This window comes from Pangasianodon hypophthalmus, chromosome 8, assembly GCF_027358585.1.
Source record: "Pangasianodon hypophthalmus isolate fPanHyp1 chromosome 8, fPanHyp1.pri, whole genome shotgun sequence".
Lineage (NCBI taxonomy): Eukaryota > Metazoa > Chordata > Actinopteri > Siluriformes > Pangasiidae > Pangasianodon > Pangasianodon hypophthalmus.
The window spans coordinates 26,334,388-26,349,796 of record NC_069717.1 but is presented as its reverse complement, the minus strand read 5'-3'; the positions used below and the strand labels follow the sequence as shown (position 1 = coordinate 26,349,796).

General features: G+C 37.8%; 1 protein-coding gene across 1 annotated transcript in view; it reads right to left on the bottom strand.

Annotated features, from left to right (window-relative positions):
- The window catches only part of car15 (carbonic anhydrase 15), a 48,112-nt gene extending 33,210 nt beyond the window's left edge, over positions 1-14,902 (bottom strand). Inside the window, exon 1 of the mRNA XM_026945906.3 lies at positions 14,744-14,902. The gene's annotated coding sequence lies outside the window, so the exon portion shown is untranslated. The remainder of the gene's footprint in view (positions 1-14,743) is intronic.
- Between the last annotated feature and the right edge of the window lie 507 nt (positions 14,903-15,409).

Here is a 15,409-nt window from a genome sequence, read left to right as displayed (position 1 = left end):
CCATCGTAAAGCTAAATCGGCCGGTGTGATGAGGCTAATGGTGTTTTGTTTTTTCCCCCGCATCACTTAAGAGCCTCTATATTGAGAGTGAGACCACACAAGTGAGAGAAACTGAAGTGTGTGTGTGTGTGTGTGGGAGAGAGAGATGGGGGTGTTCAGAGCAGCTGTCTGTTATTTACTTCCAAGTAATCAAAGAAGGTCTACATGCTACAAAACAGTGTTGAAACGTGTGTTATTTAGTTTGAGTGGCAGTTGAGTTCCACCAGCACACACAAACACACACACAGATACACACACTCGGGTTCAGGTTCCGAGCGGAGTGACCCGTATGAGTTCAGGCATGCTAGGTTGAGTCGGGGTTAAGTGACCTGTAGCTCTGAGGCTACTCGAAATGTAAAGCTGTCAGATGGAGCTGATCAGCCGTCGTTGCTTGATTTGTGAGATCCAGAAGCCTTGGATCAACCAGCAGCTTCTGAGAAGGTGTGTGTGTGTGTGTGTGTGTGTATGGGTGTGTTTCCCCAGGTAACACCTGAGTAGGCCTGGGGTGGGGTGAGGCTCAGGGCACCTGAAGGATCTTGGGGTTGAAAGATGCTCTACTGACAGGGAACCTTGAGCTCGTGTGTGTGTGTGTGTGTGTGTGTGTGTGTGTGTTTGAGATGGGGGGTTGTTTTAGTCTGCGGTCCCCGAGATGGTAACCAGCATGTGTGTGTAGAGGTACACTGATGTTAGAAAGATAAATTTGACTCGTTCAAAAATATTTTATTCACTTAAAATGTAATATAATAAATATGCAGCCAAGGTGATGTTTCCTACTGTTGTTTTTATCCTATAATTGTTGCTTTTAAAAAACCAAGCACGCATATACATGTATCATGTAGAGTAATATGACATGCCAACTAAATCTCGTTTCCTCAAAAATGTTGAAAAATGTGACTTCACTACATCACCCGACCCCTAACCAATCAGGACCCCTTTAACCGTCAAAAATTTAATTACGAATCTAAATCATTGCTCCTAATAGTACAAAGGTCGTTGGAATGTAACCATGACAACAATCATGAATAATGGTTTAGGCTAAGTAATAATTGTGCTAATAAATCACACAAGAAAGTACATGACATATGATAACAGTTACAATAAGACACAACCAAAGCAAAAATTTCAAAAGAACAGCTATTTTTAATGAAAATATATAAAGAAGTACATCACAGAGATAGCAATTAACAGTTTGTGAGACTCGGGGTAAGAAAGTGAAGGCTTTTGGGGTTGTAAAGATCCTCAGCTGATGGAGAAGCTCACGAAAAATGTGTGTATTCCACAAACCAGCTTCATGTGAATGAAAGAAAGTGTGTAATTTTTTTAATTGTGTGCAGCGATTTAATATTTAGCCTAGCTATTTATTAGGGTTCATATGGCTAAAATGTCACTACCAACATTTGTGCTTTTAATGGAGAATAAAAAACTTAGAGAGACAGGAGCTGGTTTGAACAATCCCTGATCAGGAAATAAAAGGATGTTATGAACTGAGTGAAGCTAGCTAGCTAGCTGACTAATATATTCTATTTTCATATTGTAAAGTGACCTTGAGTTTGCAGAAAGGCGCTATATAAAATAAACTTATTATTATTATTATTATTATTATTATTATTATATAAAATACATAAAGAATTTAGAACATGTCTCAGAAATTGTTCATTTCTATTTAATGCTTTGTCTTTGACTTTTAAAAGGAAACTTTTCCCTCATCAGAATACATTATCCTAACTAGCTGTTAGCTAGGTCAGCATCTAGCTATTAGTATTGTGCCTATGAAGCTTTGTTATGGCTAGCTAACTGTGACGTTAGCTAGATGTAGGAAAGGAAAGAAGACTATAAATTTAAAAAAAAAAAAAAAAAAAAAAAAAAAAAAAAAAAGCTCAACTGCTGACCTCAGAAATTTTTTGTGTGTGTGTGTGTGTGTGTGTGTGTGTGTGTGGTGGGGGATTTAATCAGACTTTGAGATGGGAATGCTAAATACCAAGGCCGGTCTTCTTAGATAAAAATCACACCCATGTGCTACTCTATAACCTCCCACCCTTTATACACACACACACACACACGGCTCACCCTCTGATTGTTAGCTTATGCGAGTAGTCTAATTCCCTGAGATTTAAAAGGCAGTGATTTGAGCTTTATGGCGATCTGGCTTCAGATTAGCATTAGCACACTGATAACGACTCTTTGATGTCGTTGATCCTGATCATCTGGGTCTCTAAAAGTTATCTAGAACTGCTGAAAAATGGAGACAGACAGTTTGTTAAGTAGACTATTAGCTTACAAACACTGAAACTGATTTAATGAACACAGTCATGGCAGTCCCAGAACTACTTTAAGCTAATCGTTTAGCTGCTGCTCACAAACACAGGTCTTTCCTAGAATGTTCTGGATTTTATGATCGATATCAAATGATATCAAGAATTGAAAATTAACCTCAAATGGAGTCGATCAGCCAAGACATGTTTGCTATCTGATGTTAGCCTTATTAGTTTTGAACTGGAGCTATGAGGCTAATGTAGCTAGCAAACCTCAAACACAAACAAACTTCAAAACACCTTGTTCGGCTCAGTAACGTCATTAAACCGTATAAAAAATCCAACTGGAATAATTTTATCATTTTGATTATATGACTCTGTTAATGCAGAGTGATTTAATGTGAAGATGGCCGCTGCAAATACTCCGTTTTAAAAGAGGGTTGTAGAGTTTCTGATGCAGCGTATTCATGATTTTTAGCAACCGTATGTTTTTCAGGGTGCGTGTGTGATGATTTAGCTAAACACTAGCCTATATGCTACATGTGATTTTTGTTTACAGATGATTCATTTATTTTTACATGTGATTCATTTATTTTGATTTTTTAAAATAAATGATTCACTTATTTTTACATAATTTTTTTTACAGACGATTCACTTATGTAATTTTTTTTTATTTTTTACAAATGATTCACTTATTTTTACATGTGATTTTTTTTTTTTACAGATAAGTCACTTATTTTTACATGTGATTCATTTATTTTCATGTGATTTTTTTTAACAGAAGATTCACTTATGTGATTTTTATTTATTTATTTATTTATTTTTTACAAATGATTCACTTATTTTTGTTATTTTTTAACAGATGATTCAATTATTTTAACATGCAATTTTTTTTATACAAATGATTCATTTATTTTCAAATGTGATTTTTTTAAAGTAAATGATTCACTTATTTTTACATGATTTTTTTTACAGATAATTCGCTTATCAAGTGATTTTTTTTTTTTTTTTACAAATCATTCACTTATTTTTACATGATTTTTTTTTACAGACGATTCACTTATTTTCACAAGTCTTTTTTTTTTTTTTTTTTTTTACGGATGATTCATTTGTTTTCATGTGATTTATATTACAGATGATTCCTTTATTCTCGTGTGAGTTTTTTTTTTTTTTACAGATGATTCTTTTTTGACACGTGATCCACTACATGTGAGTGTAAAGTGAGAAGTGGTTTCAATTTTGTCTCAACTGTTACTTTAGGAATTAAAATAAAACTGGTAGACGAACAGTCACACAAACGCTACTCACTACTGCAAATACACAGCCATGTACATATGTAAAGCTTGGCACAGTGTGTGTGTGTGCTGGGTATATCTGGTCTAATCAGCATGAACAATAGGAAAGTGTCTAACACAACCCAAACATCACGTATTCAGGACTCTTGTTTCTGTTACTAAGGGATACATTCATGTGTTTACGTCTTATCCGTCTTCCTCACAGGATGGCCATGAAGACAATACGATATTCAGACTCTTGGCTTTTATCTCAACTTTATTGTGACTCTGAGCTCTTTTTTGACCTTAATCAGCAGATGATTAAGTCATGGTCACAACTTTTGGTTTCCTCAGTCAATTAGCTGGCCGAGATTAGATGCTGCCTGTTATATGACAGTGCTGTTGAATTCTCGTAATTGTGTAATTGTTGATATGGTGAAGCTTTCTATGACAAGATGTTTATTTAGCATTTTTGGAAGGAGTCTCCAGTGTCAGCGCTTTGTAGCAGTCAGAGGTAAAGCTGTAACCTTAAGTTTTGCAATACAGGAAAGCCATAGAACAGAAGGCCACTTTTTTTTTTTTTTTTTTTTTTTAAGCTTATTGACTTATTAACTTTAAGAGAGAGAGAAAAAAGAGAGGCAGGTGATGGAAACACTGTTTATAGCTGCTATAACATAAATGATCACACGAAATAACTTGTTTCATGGACGTTCCACAACATTAAATCTAACTCTATACAGATGAAAATTACAGCATGTTCTTTAATAAATAAAAAATGTAATCGTTGGCAGATCACTGTTGTATAAGGTTTGCTTTACGTTCCTATAATTTGCAAGTATTTCATTCTTAATTATTTACATATTGGCTCTAGCACATTTAATCTACATCTGTATGTTTTAACTGTCTACTTGGTTGTGTATAGAGGTGGCATTTATTTATTTAATTAGAAATTTAATGTGTAGTTAAGGGTTATATAATTAGCATTTGGATTAAATTTAAATTGAGTTCCTACTTAGCATTAGATTCGATTCATGTAAGAATAGAGGAATTATATCTACATAGGATTTACATGATATGTGAAGGTTTTTAGGTTTATCATGTAAAAGCAAATTGCTGTTTTTTGCTTGCTTAACATGATAAAATAAACACTTAAGTACTATTTTGTTCCTAATCTGGCTGAATAATTGTGATTTTCATAACAATTACTGCTACTGAACTCAGACTGATTTTTAGTCTTGTATGCTCCCTTGCGTGTGTGTGTGTGTGTTTTAATTCAGCAGCAGTGTGTAGAAAACCGCTAAGAAAAGCAATATTTCTTTGCACCGCTTGCTTTCCTCACACACCCCACTCTCCGTCTCTGTCTCTCTCATCAGTACTGGGGTTCCTTCCTGTAGTAGTGCATTGTGCGTGACCATGTGTTTGTGTTTTTCTAAGTGTGTGTGTGCATGTGTTTGAAAATTCAGGAAGAACGCAGGGGTTCACAAGGTGTTTTCCCGCTCACACCGAGGACCCGCTGACATTTGACCTCACTTTTCCCTCGCCTGACCTCTCTGCTCTTTAAGTGGTCAAAGCAGCAGGATGAAGGCTCAGGACTAAACACAGCGAGACACACTTTCTGAGTGTGTGACTGTTTGGATAGGTGATTTTTTTTTTTTTACTCTAGCAAGTTTTGAGCTTTGTTTCGAGACAAGAGGTTGTTATACTAGCATTTTATAAAAATATTTGCAATTTTAGCATATGTTTACATGTTTAAGCACTTATGTACAACGTATACACTTTCGCATGAATAATTACAGTTATGTTAACCTTCATATTTTATAAAGGATACAATCACATATTAAAAAACACTCAAACCTTTCAATGAATATGACTTTTAATGAATGAGCTGTACAAGTGGTTATAGGCAGAACTAACATACATTGAGTCACAGTTCAATTAATTTTGTATTAGGAAATGTATGACTCGTTTTCAAAATGCATAATTAGATCCTTGTGTGGGTTTGTTTAATATTTTTTTGCATATGTAAATAGCATTCTGATTAGAATTAAGTCTAAAGACTACGTCAAGAGAGCATCATAATTTTACAAGTACTATTTTATCCTACGCTGTAGCTAGCTAGTTGTCCTATTAGTAGGTCACATGACTATGAACACATGCAGTCTGTAGGCTGTACCTGTGCTAGGATCTCATGAAACGCTGAAAGTGCTGCTCCTCTGATATGCCCTGTTAAACGTTGTCTATATTTTATTCTGTTCTGCTTTAAACTCAGTGAGTATCTGGTTTCAGTTTGGTTTTGGCGAGAGACGAGAAAAAGCGAGCACTTTCCGGAGTATCTTTACACTGAAGAAAAAGTGCAAACTTCTTTTCCATCAGGACATAATGAAATCTTTACCAACATGTAATTTCAGATGGGATATAAATTACCTGGGGTTATTTCTACTCGTCATTTTATGGAAGGTAAAATACGGCATACTAATTCCAGGTACATGTACCTGCAGTCCATAAGAAAATTACTGATATGATGATATGATGGATTTAGGCACGACCAATCTCTACACGTGAAAACAATCCAATCCGAATAGGGCTTAAGTTATAAAGTTTGAGCTGTTTCTTAAAATGGCCACCACTCTTGCAAAACCACTAAAGGACACAAGATTTGACTTACAAAGTACAAGAAATTCTGACAGAAAGACAGAAATGAGTCATGAATCACTCCTACACCTGCCACGTAGGTAAAATAGAACATTATAGTTGAAAGCTTTTTTCAATACAACGGATTAAAGCAGAACTACGAGAAGCACTGTTTACACTGCTGAGGGTTTATGTGCAGCCCTGAAGGAAGGATAGACAAAATGACAAATGAGAGGAAACAGGAGGGAAAATGTGAGACAGCAAACCACAGAGAAGGAAAAAGAGGTAAAAGATAAAGGTGATGAGAGGCTGGAAAGGATAATGAAAGGGATTAGAGAGCAAGGATTGGCACACACAGGAGGGATAAGGGCTGAAAGCCACCTACCTACCACCTTTTCCTGGGGGGCCAGACAGGAATTTGGTGACATCTGGACCCAAAGCCCACTGAAAACAAAAGTTCTGCCAAAGCTTTGCAACACACACTCAAACACACACACACACAGAGTAAATATAACAGAGCTGTACAAGGTTCTGACCAAAAGATCACGCTACCTGGAATACATCACAACACTCATGAAGAGATTTATTACCCAAAGCATAATTTAGAACCACTATCCCTCGTCCTGCTCTGAAACTGTTTCTAATACACACTCCATCCATCCTGGTTCAGTACTTTATTAGCTTAAGTGAAGTTTGTTAGATGACTCCCTGGAGGCCTGAGGGATGAGGAGAACACGTAACTGTAGACGTCCAGCGCAGGATTTATCCAGAGGGCATTTCAATCCGATACTCCTTCCTTTAAAAAAAGGGGTTAAAAAGCAAATTAAAACAGAAGCCATGATTTAGGCTAAAGGCAGTTTTAAAATTATTTAACTCTATAACAGACAGCGCATGTAACTCCATTCCTTTTATCTTCTAGCTCGATTGCTATCTAAATAGCTAAGCAGCTAGGAACTAGCTATCAGAAGCTATCAAAAGTTATTAATTACAGAGTAAATACAACATACAAGGTTGATTTAAATAGCAAGGTGCTTATCTAACTTTATGTACACAACTACTCAATGTATACAGAACAAACAGAACACTGGTACATTCTTTGGCTAGGTAGCTAGCAAACATGGCAGCTAAGTGCCCTAGGTAGTTTGTACATGTTAGCCAGCTAGCTAGACTTAAATTTGGGATTTAATGATCACAAACTGATGGCAGCTGATGTGAAGCAATGATATTAATCCGCTATCTTGATCATTTGGTATCTAAGATACTTAACCTATAGTTAAAGTATCTTATAGCTATAGTTAGATAACTAACATAAAAATAGAGCTTTAGTGGTTTATATGGGACAGCTAATGGAAGTCTACTATTTAAGTATGCTAATTATATTGTAGCTAGTTGGTGAAATAGCCAGTTACAAGCTGATATGATTGCTAAGTACAGTTAAAGTTGTTTCAATTACATCGCTCTTTGCTATACAAAAAAATTCCACTCCTGCTCTTGTGCTATCTAATAATCGCTTCACCTGAGGAAATGACTTGAGGTATTTCTGATATTTAAAGATATATAAAGCATGTGTTGGCCATGTGTTTCAAATCACATATAAAAAGGATCAGATGAGTGAAGCGTTTGAAACTGAAACACCTTGCACCCATATGGTTCAGCAAAAGAATTCAACGCTTCTCCACAGTTCTGCTTTATCAAGTGCATTAGTGCGTCGCTAAAAGGTTTTACACTTTAGACTGTGTGTTAGCAGTGAAATATTTGGCAACACAATTGGGCAAATTTAAGCAAGGATATTTCAGTTTCATTCCCAGCTTAAATGATTTAAATATGATATCTATGTGTGTTGTTACTAATACACTGCAAACTCGTCTTGAAGACTTTCCAGTATCAGAAAACTTTATTGTTACAAAGCACTGACACTGGAGACTCCTTCCAAAAATGCTCCTAGAAAGTCTAGAATGAAGGCGTTAATATAAACCTTGCAGCCATTTAATCAACACCTCAGAATCACAACTTCAACAGCAGTACAACACATTTCACCTCAGGGAAGTATTGTATTACGAATGAAATAAAGAAAAAGCTGCCCGTTTATCAGGTTCACTTTCCATATAGGTCACATGGCTGGTGTACAGATACTGACTGTGGCCCCCATGATGCTATGCACAATGTATTGGCCCCCTCTACCACATCCATCAATGACTCAGGACCACTTTAGGACCACCAGTGATATTATTTGTCTGGGGAACCAGACAGAGACAGATAGCTATAGATATGCCAACACGTAGCTCATATTAAAATACCAGAGTGATGACAGACAAGAATCCCCCTGGGAATGATGTACTTCATAACCACTGCTTATTCCCACCAAAGATTCCCTAAACTCTGTGTGTGTGCGTGTGTGCATTGCTCCCACAAAGGGTCGTGTCTATTAAAAGGAAATGGTAGCTCAGGAATGTTTTTGCACTCTGTCAAAACTCTGTTCACCATATGGTTTACAATCCTAAACGTGGCTACTATTTTGTGTGTGTGTGTGTGTGTGTGTGTGTTCAGTTAGACCCCTGTTGTGAAGCTTCAGTGTGAGGTAGCTGTCTAACTGTTTGAGTGACAGACATGTGGTCCAAACCTAAACTGTGTCAGGAGGTGGGATAACACAAAGATGCACACAAAAAGATTAAATCTAGAACGTTTAGGGGTTCTTGAGTTGTCCCTCTGGGTAGAAAGCACTAAAGTGTTCTTTGTACATCCATAAAACTGAATGTTTACATACCAAAAACGGGTCTAAGAACCTGGAACTAGCTGAAGAACCTAATGCAGGTTTAGTGTTATTATTATTGCACTATTATTAGTGAAGAACTAAGACACAAAATAATACACAATTAAACCTGTAATGGCCAGAGCCACTACAGCGAATTGCCACTTTAATTTAACTTTAACGTACATCTGCAATCTTAGAAAAAAAAAAAAAGGGTTCTTCAAGGGTTCTTTAAGGGTCACTGGATAATTAAGGGGACTTAGCTTCCTAAAAGGTTTCTACTTTGAAACACTCTGTTGTCAAGGTCTACATATAACCTTTACAGGTTCCCCCAGAAGGCCAACCGATTTTCTAAGAGTGTATATTTTACCAAAAGGTCAAACCCGATGTATAAGTTTCCAGGTAAGAAACACTCTCTTTTCTCAGATGTCTGTTTTAAAGCATGTTGTTAAAGGCTATGACCAACACTGCTGTTTATTTGGTGGACAGTTTTATCCGTAGTCACTCAGAAGTGAGACACAATCTAATCCATGCTCAGAGCCGAGCAATTGAGAGCCCAACAGTGGTGATCCGACAGTTGATTTCCAGACTCTGTGCAGCGGAGACTGTTTTATAGAGGATCAACATGGTATAATATAGTAGCAGTATTGGATCCCATGCTAAAAAAAAAAAGTCAGTGTGTATCTTAACAGGTGTAACTGGACATTAAAGCTTGACCATTTGGTTGGGTTATCATGTTACACAAGAAGTACAGTGAGCTAAGTTGACATTTCCTGTGTAATTATATTGTACAAACATTGCTAACAAGAAATTCCTAGCAGGCACAGAATTTTACCACACAAACGCCTAGCATGTGTCAGTGGATGAGATGGCATTTTTTTTTCTCAGATGTGCACTAACTAACAGTAAGAAACAGCAAGGTAAAGGTATACGGCAGCTTTCAATTATGTGTTCATATATGATTCCTGAAATTCACAAATTCAAATTTCTTACAATCTGAGTTCACACACAGACAGCTAACAGCTGCATTAATCTCTGAAGCTACAGTTATACTTGTTTTTAAGTAGGAGTACATGTATGCAAGATGGCTGCCATGTACGGCAAAATGTTTAATGACCATCTACATTGGTGCAGCTGCCACAGCTTCATCACTATCAAAGCCACCTCAAATCCTGCCTTCTTTTGCAAAATCAGGGAACAGGATTAAAGAAGGTACGTCGATGCTGGTGAGGAATGATTCTTTGCTGATCTGCAACCGAGTGGACAGAACTTTTAAACCTCCAGCTGTAAGAAAGGTATGCAGGTGAGTATGTATACAAAGTTGCTTGAGATGCTACGCATGTGGTGTTTGATTTATACTGCTATATCCTGGTCGAGGCCATTTGGGTTTAAATTTCTTGAGAGAGAGAGAGAGAGAGAGAGAGTTTGTGTGTGTGTGTGTGTGTGTGTGTGTGTGTGTGTGTTTTCAATCCCTCAGCAGGCAGCCTGAAGCTGTGAAAGCTTAAAAACTCCATCAGCACATTTTGGTGACAGCAGCTTTGCCCGTGTGTGTGTGTGTGTGTGTGTGTGAGCACCCTATCAGTGCACACACGCATGCGCGCACACACAATTTGAATGTTTTCTTTCTCTTTGTTTCTTTGCCCCTTCCTGTCCTTGCGTGCTACTTAGTGCTCTTGGTTTTCAGAAGCAGGGGATGGAGAGTCCCTCTGTCCCTCTCTGTATCTATTTCTCTCGTAAACGTTCTATGTACATAAATAAAATAAATAAATAACTTTCATTCACTGCAGCTTTATTAGTGTAGCTGCGTTTAGTACATCACCAAGGCATCAGAAATGCAGATTACAATTATAGAGGTAATAAAAACAAACAAACAATAAGAAAAGTAGTAACATTAAATGATAGTAACAACAATAATAATAAGGATTAAAAAAAAAAAATCAGAATAACCATAATAAAAAAAAACAATGACCATAGTACCAATAATAACACTAACAATAATAAGAAAAGTAACAATAATAGTAACAATAACAACGATAATTGTAACATTAACAACACATAACATACAACAATCTTCATCTGTTGTCACTGTTATTAGAATTTTAAGCACTGTTAATATAATTGTAATATTAATAACAATCTCTATTAATTTCTCTCTCTCTCTCTCTCTCTCTCTCACACACACACACACACACACACACACTCTCACACTACACCTCCTTAGTGTTTCCTGTTCAGCAGCTGAATCTCACATTAACGTCGTTATGGTTCACTTAAAATAATTACACACACACACACACACACAGAGTTCAACAACAGTCCACATATGTTTAGGTCATTAAGTGAGGTTATGATAATAATAATAATAATAATTATTATTATTATTATTATTACACCACTTAATTCTTTTTACAGGTGCACACCGAGGAAGTGGAAAACACACACACACACACTCTCTCTCTCTCTCTCTCTCTCTCTCTCTCAGTCTTCTGCAAACCATTAGCTTCCAGTCTGTGCATTTGAAAATGAGAAACAGTGGCACAACTAAAGATACACAGGACGGGGACACACACAAACACACACACCCAGATAACGACCTGAGGCAAAATATTTGGACAAAGCTCATGATGAGACTGTTGGCTTACACAAATTTCTCTCTGTCTCTGTCTCTCTCTCTCTCTCACACACACACACACACACACACACACACACACAATCATTTCAGATTTTTCTAGTGAATGACTGATCAAGACTCTGAGTTGTGTGTGTGTGTGTGTGAGACTCAAGTCAGTTTTTTGAGTTGATTCAGTTAAATGATTCTTTCAGAGATTCATTCAGTTTGTTACTGTCTACAGCAGACAACAAACATGTAACATTCAGTGATCATGCAATAAACAAGTGAGTGTGTTTAGTTGAGTTGTGTCGGTGTCCTTGGACAGACATTAGCAGTGTGTGCTGGTTTATGGAGTGTTGTCTCGTACAACTGCTAATTAGCTAATTAACCAATTAGCATGCAGCTATGACTGCTATCCACTTTCGTCTCAATGCAGTGTCTACGTGCACCGTCCCAAACCAGACATTCTTTAAAGTTTTCTCAACTAGTGTTACATTAGAATTAATTCTCTAATAAACCCAAGGTGAAATTCATGATTTAATATTTACATTTTAAAGCGTTAAGTAGCAACTAGCACCTTTAATTATAAATGAAGAACTTTTTTAAGAAATTATTTATACTATTCAGTAGCACCATGGGAAGCAAATCACATTCACACATCTGTCTCGCCCTCACTCTTGTTCTTTTCATCTGTGCGTGTGTCTTAGGTCTGTGGGAGTTTCCTGAAGTGGCTCTGTGTGATTACCCTGACCTCCCCGCTCTCTCGCTATAAAACTGAGGTCTTGGGGTTTTAACAAAAGATGCTGCTCCACCTTTCCTTCTCTCTCTCTCTCTCTCTCTCACGTATATATAAACACACGAGTATACAAACTTGCACACATCTAAACAAACACACACCCATATATGTGATCTCTGTCTCACATGCACTAATTTTCACAGAACAAATGGCAACACACACAGATTAACAATCTAATGCATGCAAACCCACACACACAGACAAACACACACACACACACACACACACACACTCACACTCAGTAATCAGTATATCTCTGGTCATTAGCACAATAGCAGGATGGGCACTGACACATGGTGCTTTGTTTTGGCTAGTTGTGGGTGCGGCTGGTAGTGGTGGTGTGTGTGTGTGTGTGTGTGTGTGTGTGTGTGTGTGTGGTGTGTGTGTAATTTGCAAATGCACAGAAATGAAAACGGCAAGAATACCACTAGCTAAATACTGTGCTAGCCAGCTTAACCTCATCGCTAATAAAGCTGACAGGAATAACACCACTTTCTTCAGGTGTGTGTGTAAATACTCAAATTCTCTACGACTAAAATTCCGCCATGTTGAGAAACATTGACAACTCGTGACCTCAGTCCTGTCGGAAAAGTCTGAAGTCATAAATGCCAAGAGTGAGTCATTTATATAGCATTCTCACAAACATGGTGAACACATGACCCCTAATAAACGCAGAAACGATCTCATTCTGAATGACAGCTGCCTTCTAAAACTGGATACACTTTTTTCCTCAAACTGAATTACATTTAATACTGATTCAAACTGAATACTGACTCATAGTGAGTCATTAAATAGTGTCATATTGAATCATTATGCCACTATTTAATGACTGAATCAGATTCAGCATTTAAATCACATTTGACACTGAATCGTGAGTCATACCGAGTAATTGAATCTATCTGTTCTATTCAAATACTGTTTCCTGTGATGCTAATCAAATAACCACACGATTGAGGAATTTTTAGAAGCTGGAAAAACATTATTCTAGGGTCCAACCCTCTTTAATTTCATATTTCATTTTGTATACATCTAACGTCATTTGATTTTTGGCTGAAATGTTACTTTAAGTTTTTAGAACTGTGTGTTTATACCAGCATGTGTGGTGATGGGGTGTTTATTTAAAGAGCCACTAGTGCATTTGCCGCTAAAAGGTCTTTAATTGTGCGTTTGAGTAAAGTGATCTTTAAGCACTGCAGGTTGAGACCTGCACTCATCTTTTCTCCCCATTCCCTCGTTCTGTCAGCTTAACACACACCTTCAATGGAGCAGAAAGATGGAGCGAGGCTCAGCCTAACCTCTGACACCCTGTCTGACTCTCTGCGAGACGGTGCCTGCAGCTTACAGGCTAATCAACACACACACACACACACACACACACACACACACACACACACACAGTAAAGGCGATGCATTCTTTCCCCCAGCGTTAACCCTTCACCTGCAGGCTAATCTGTAAAGAGAGGTCAGACAGAGACAAGCCTCAGCAACACACCTGCTTTACACACACACACACGTTGGCGTGAGCTACTCATGAAAGGCGCCATGAACGTGTGTGTACAGAACATGATTACCTGATGACAAAACTAATGCATTAGAATGATTAATGAGTCTTTCCTATATATTCTGACAACTGGCTATTATCTACTATGCAACACACACACACACACACACACACATACACACACAGATGGGGGACTTCTGCTTGACAATCCTGTCATCAAGCCACACACTGTATCGCCTAAAAGCATGCACACCCACGCGCACACAAACACACACCTCCTTTAAAAAGGAGTCCTCTGAACGCCAGGTTACAATTTCCTGTTCAGAGTAAGAGACAGAGATAGTGTGATAGAGAGAGACCAAGTGAGAGAGCCAGATGGAGAAACAGACAGAGAGACAGAGTGAGAGACCGATAGAGAGATAGAGAGTGAGAGAGAGAGCGCGAGCGAGAGAGGTAGACAGAGAGAGATTGAGAGGCGATTTGTACACAGATAGAAGGACATAGGGGGCAGAGAGTAAGAGACAGAACAATAGAAAGAGAGACAGCCAGATAGAGAGAACAAATGAGTGACGGATTATTTTTGGATCTGCAACAACGATCCCCTGCCAAAGGAAGGCCTCACACCAAACAAGGGGTCTGTGTGTGTGTGCGCGTGTGCTAGTGCTAGGATGGACCAAAATTGACAAATGGTACTTTAGTGGGAAAAGCCAATGAAATTCAACAGAAATGAATTTGAAACCTGAAAATGAAACTTTATGGTCCTGTTTTCAGAAGAGAGAGTAAAGTGCATACAACACACACACACACACACACACACACAGAGACAGCAGCATGAGGAGAGAGTGACATAGCGAGTACATGATACTGGATGAGAGTGGAAACAGCAGTACCTTTATTACGCTACAGTGATCGAGGTCCACAGTTATCACTTTCCTGTTTGTGAGCAGCAGCATACGAATAGTCTAGAGCCTCATTATCTTTAGCATCTGCAGAATTGCAAGTGAGTAGTGAGCGGGACTGAGGAGAACTCCTGCAGTATGGCGCTTCCCTGCAAGATACTTGAGCATGGGTGTGAGAGAGAGAGAGAGAGAGAGAGTTATTGATTATGAAGCAAATTGTGCCTTTCCTTTGCCTACAGCGCAGTTCGGTGTGTTCGATCCTGCCCAAGTCTGAAACAGAACACACAGCGTTCACGCACGGTATTACACCAAGTTTTATAAATAAATATCCAGCCAAGCACTGCGGCGTTCATCAGCTCCTGCTAATTTAATACATTCTTACAATCCAAAACAGTGTCTCCTTCCTTCCTCTTTCTTTCTTACAATCTCATCTCTTACAATCAAAGAAAGTCTATATTCATTCTTTCCACATTCTTACTTTTCTTTCTTCTTTCCAATAATTTCTCACAAAGAACGTTTATTCTTTCATTCTTCCTTCATTCTTTTTTTTAAAATCATGTCTTACTTTCTTCCTCTTAATTTCTTACAGTCTTTCTGCCTTCGTACTTCTTTCTTTATTCTTCCTAAGAATTTGTCACAACCAAAAGAAGGTTTTTG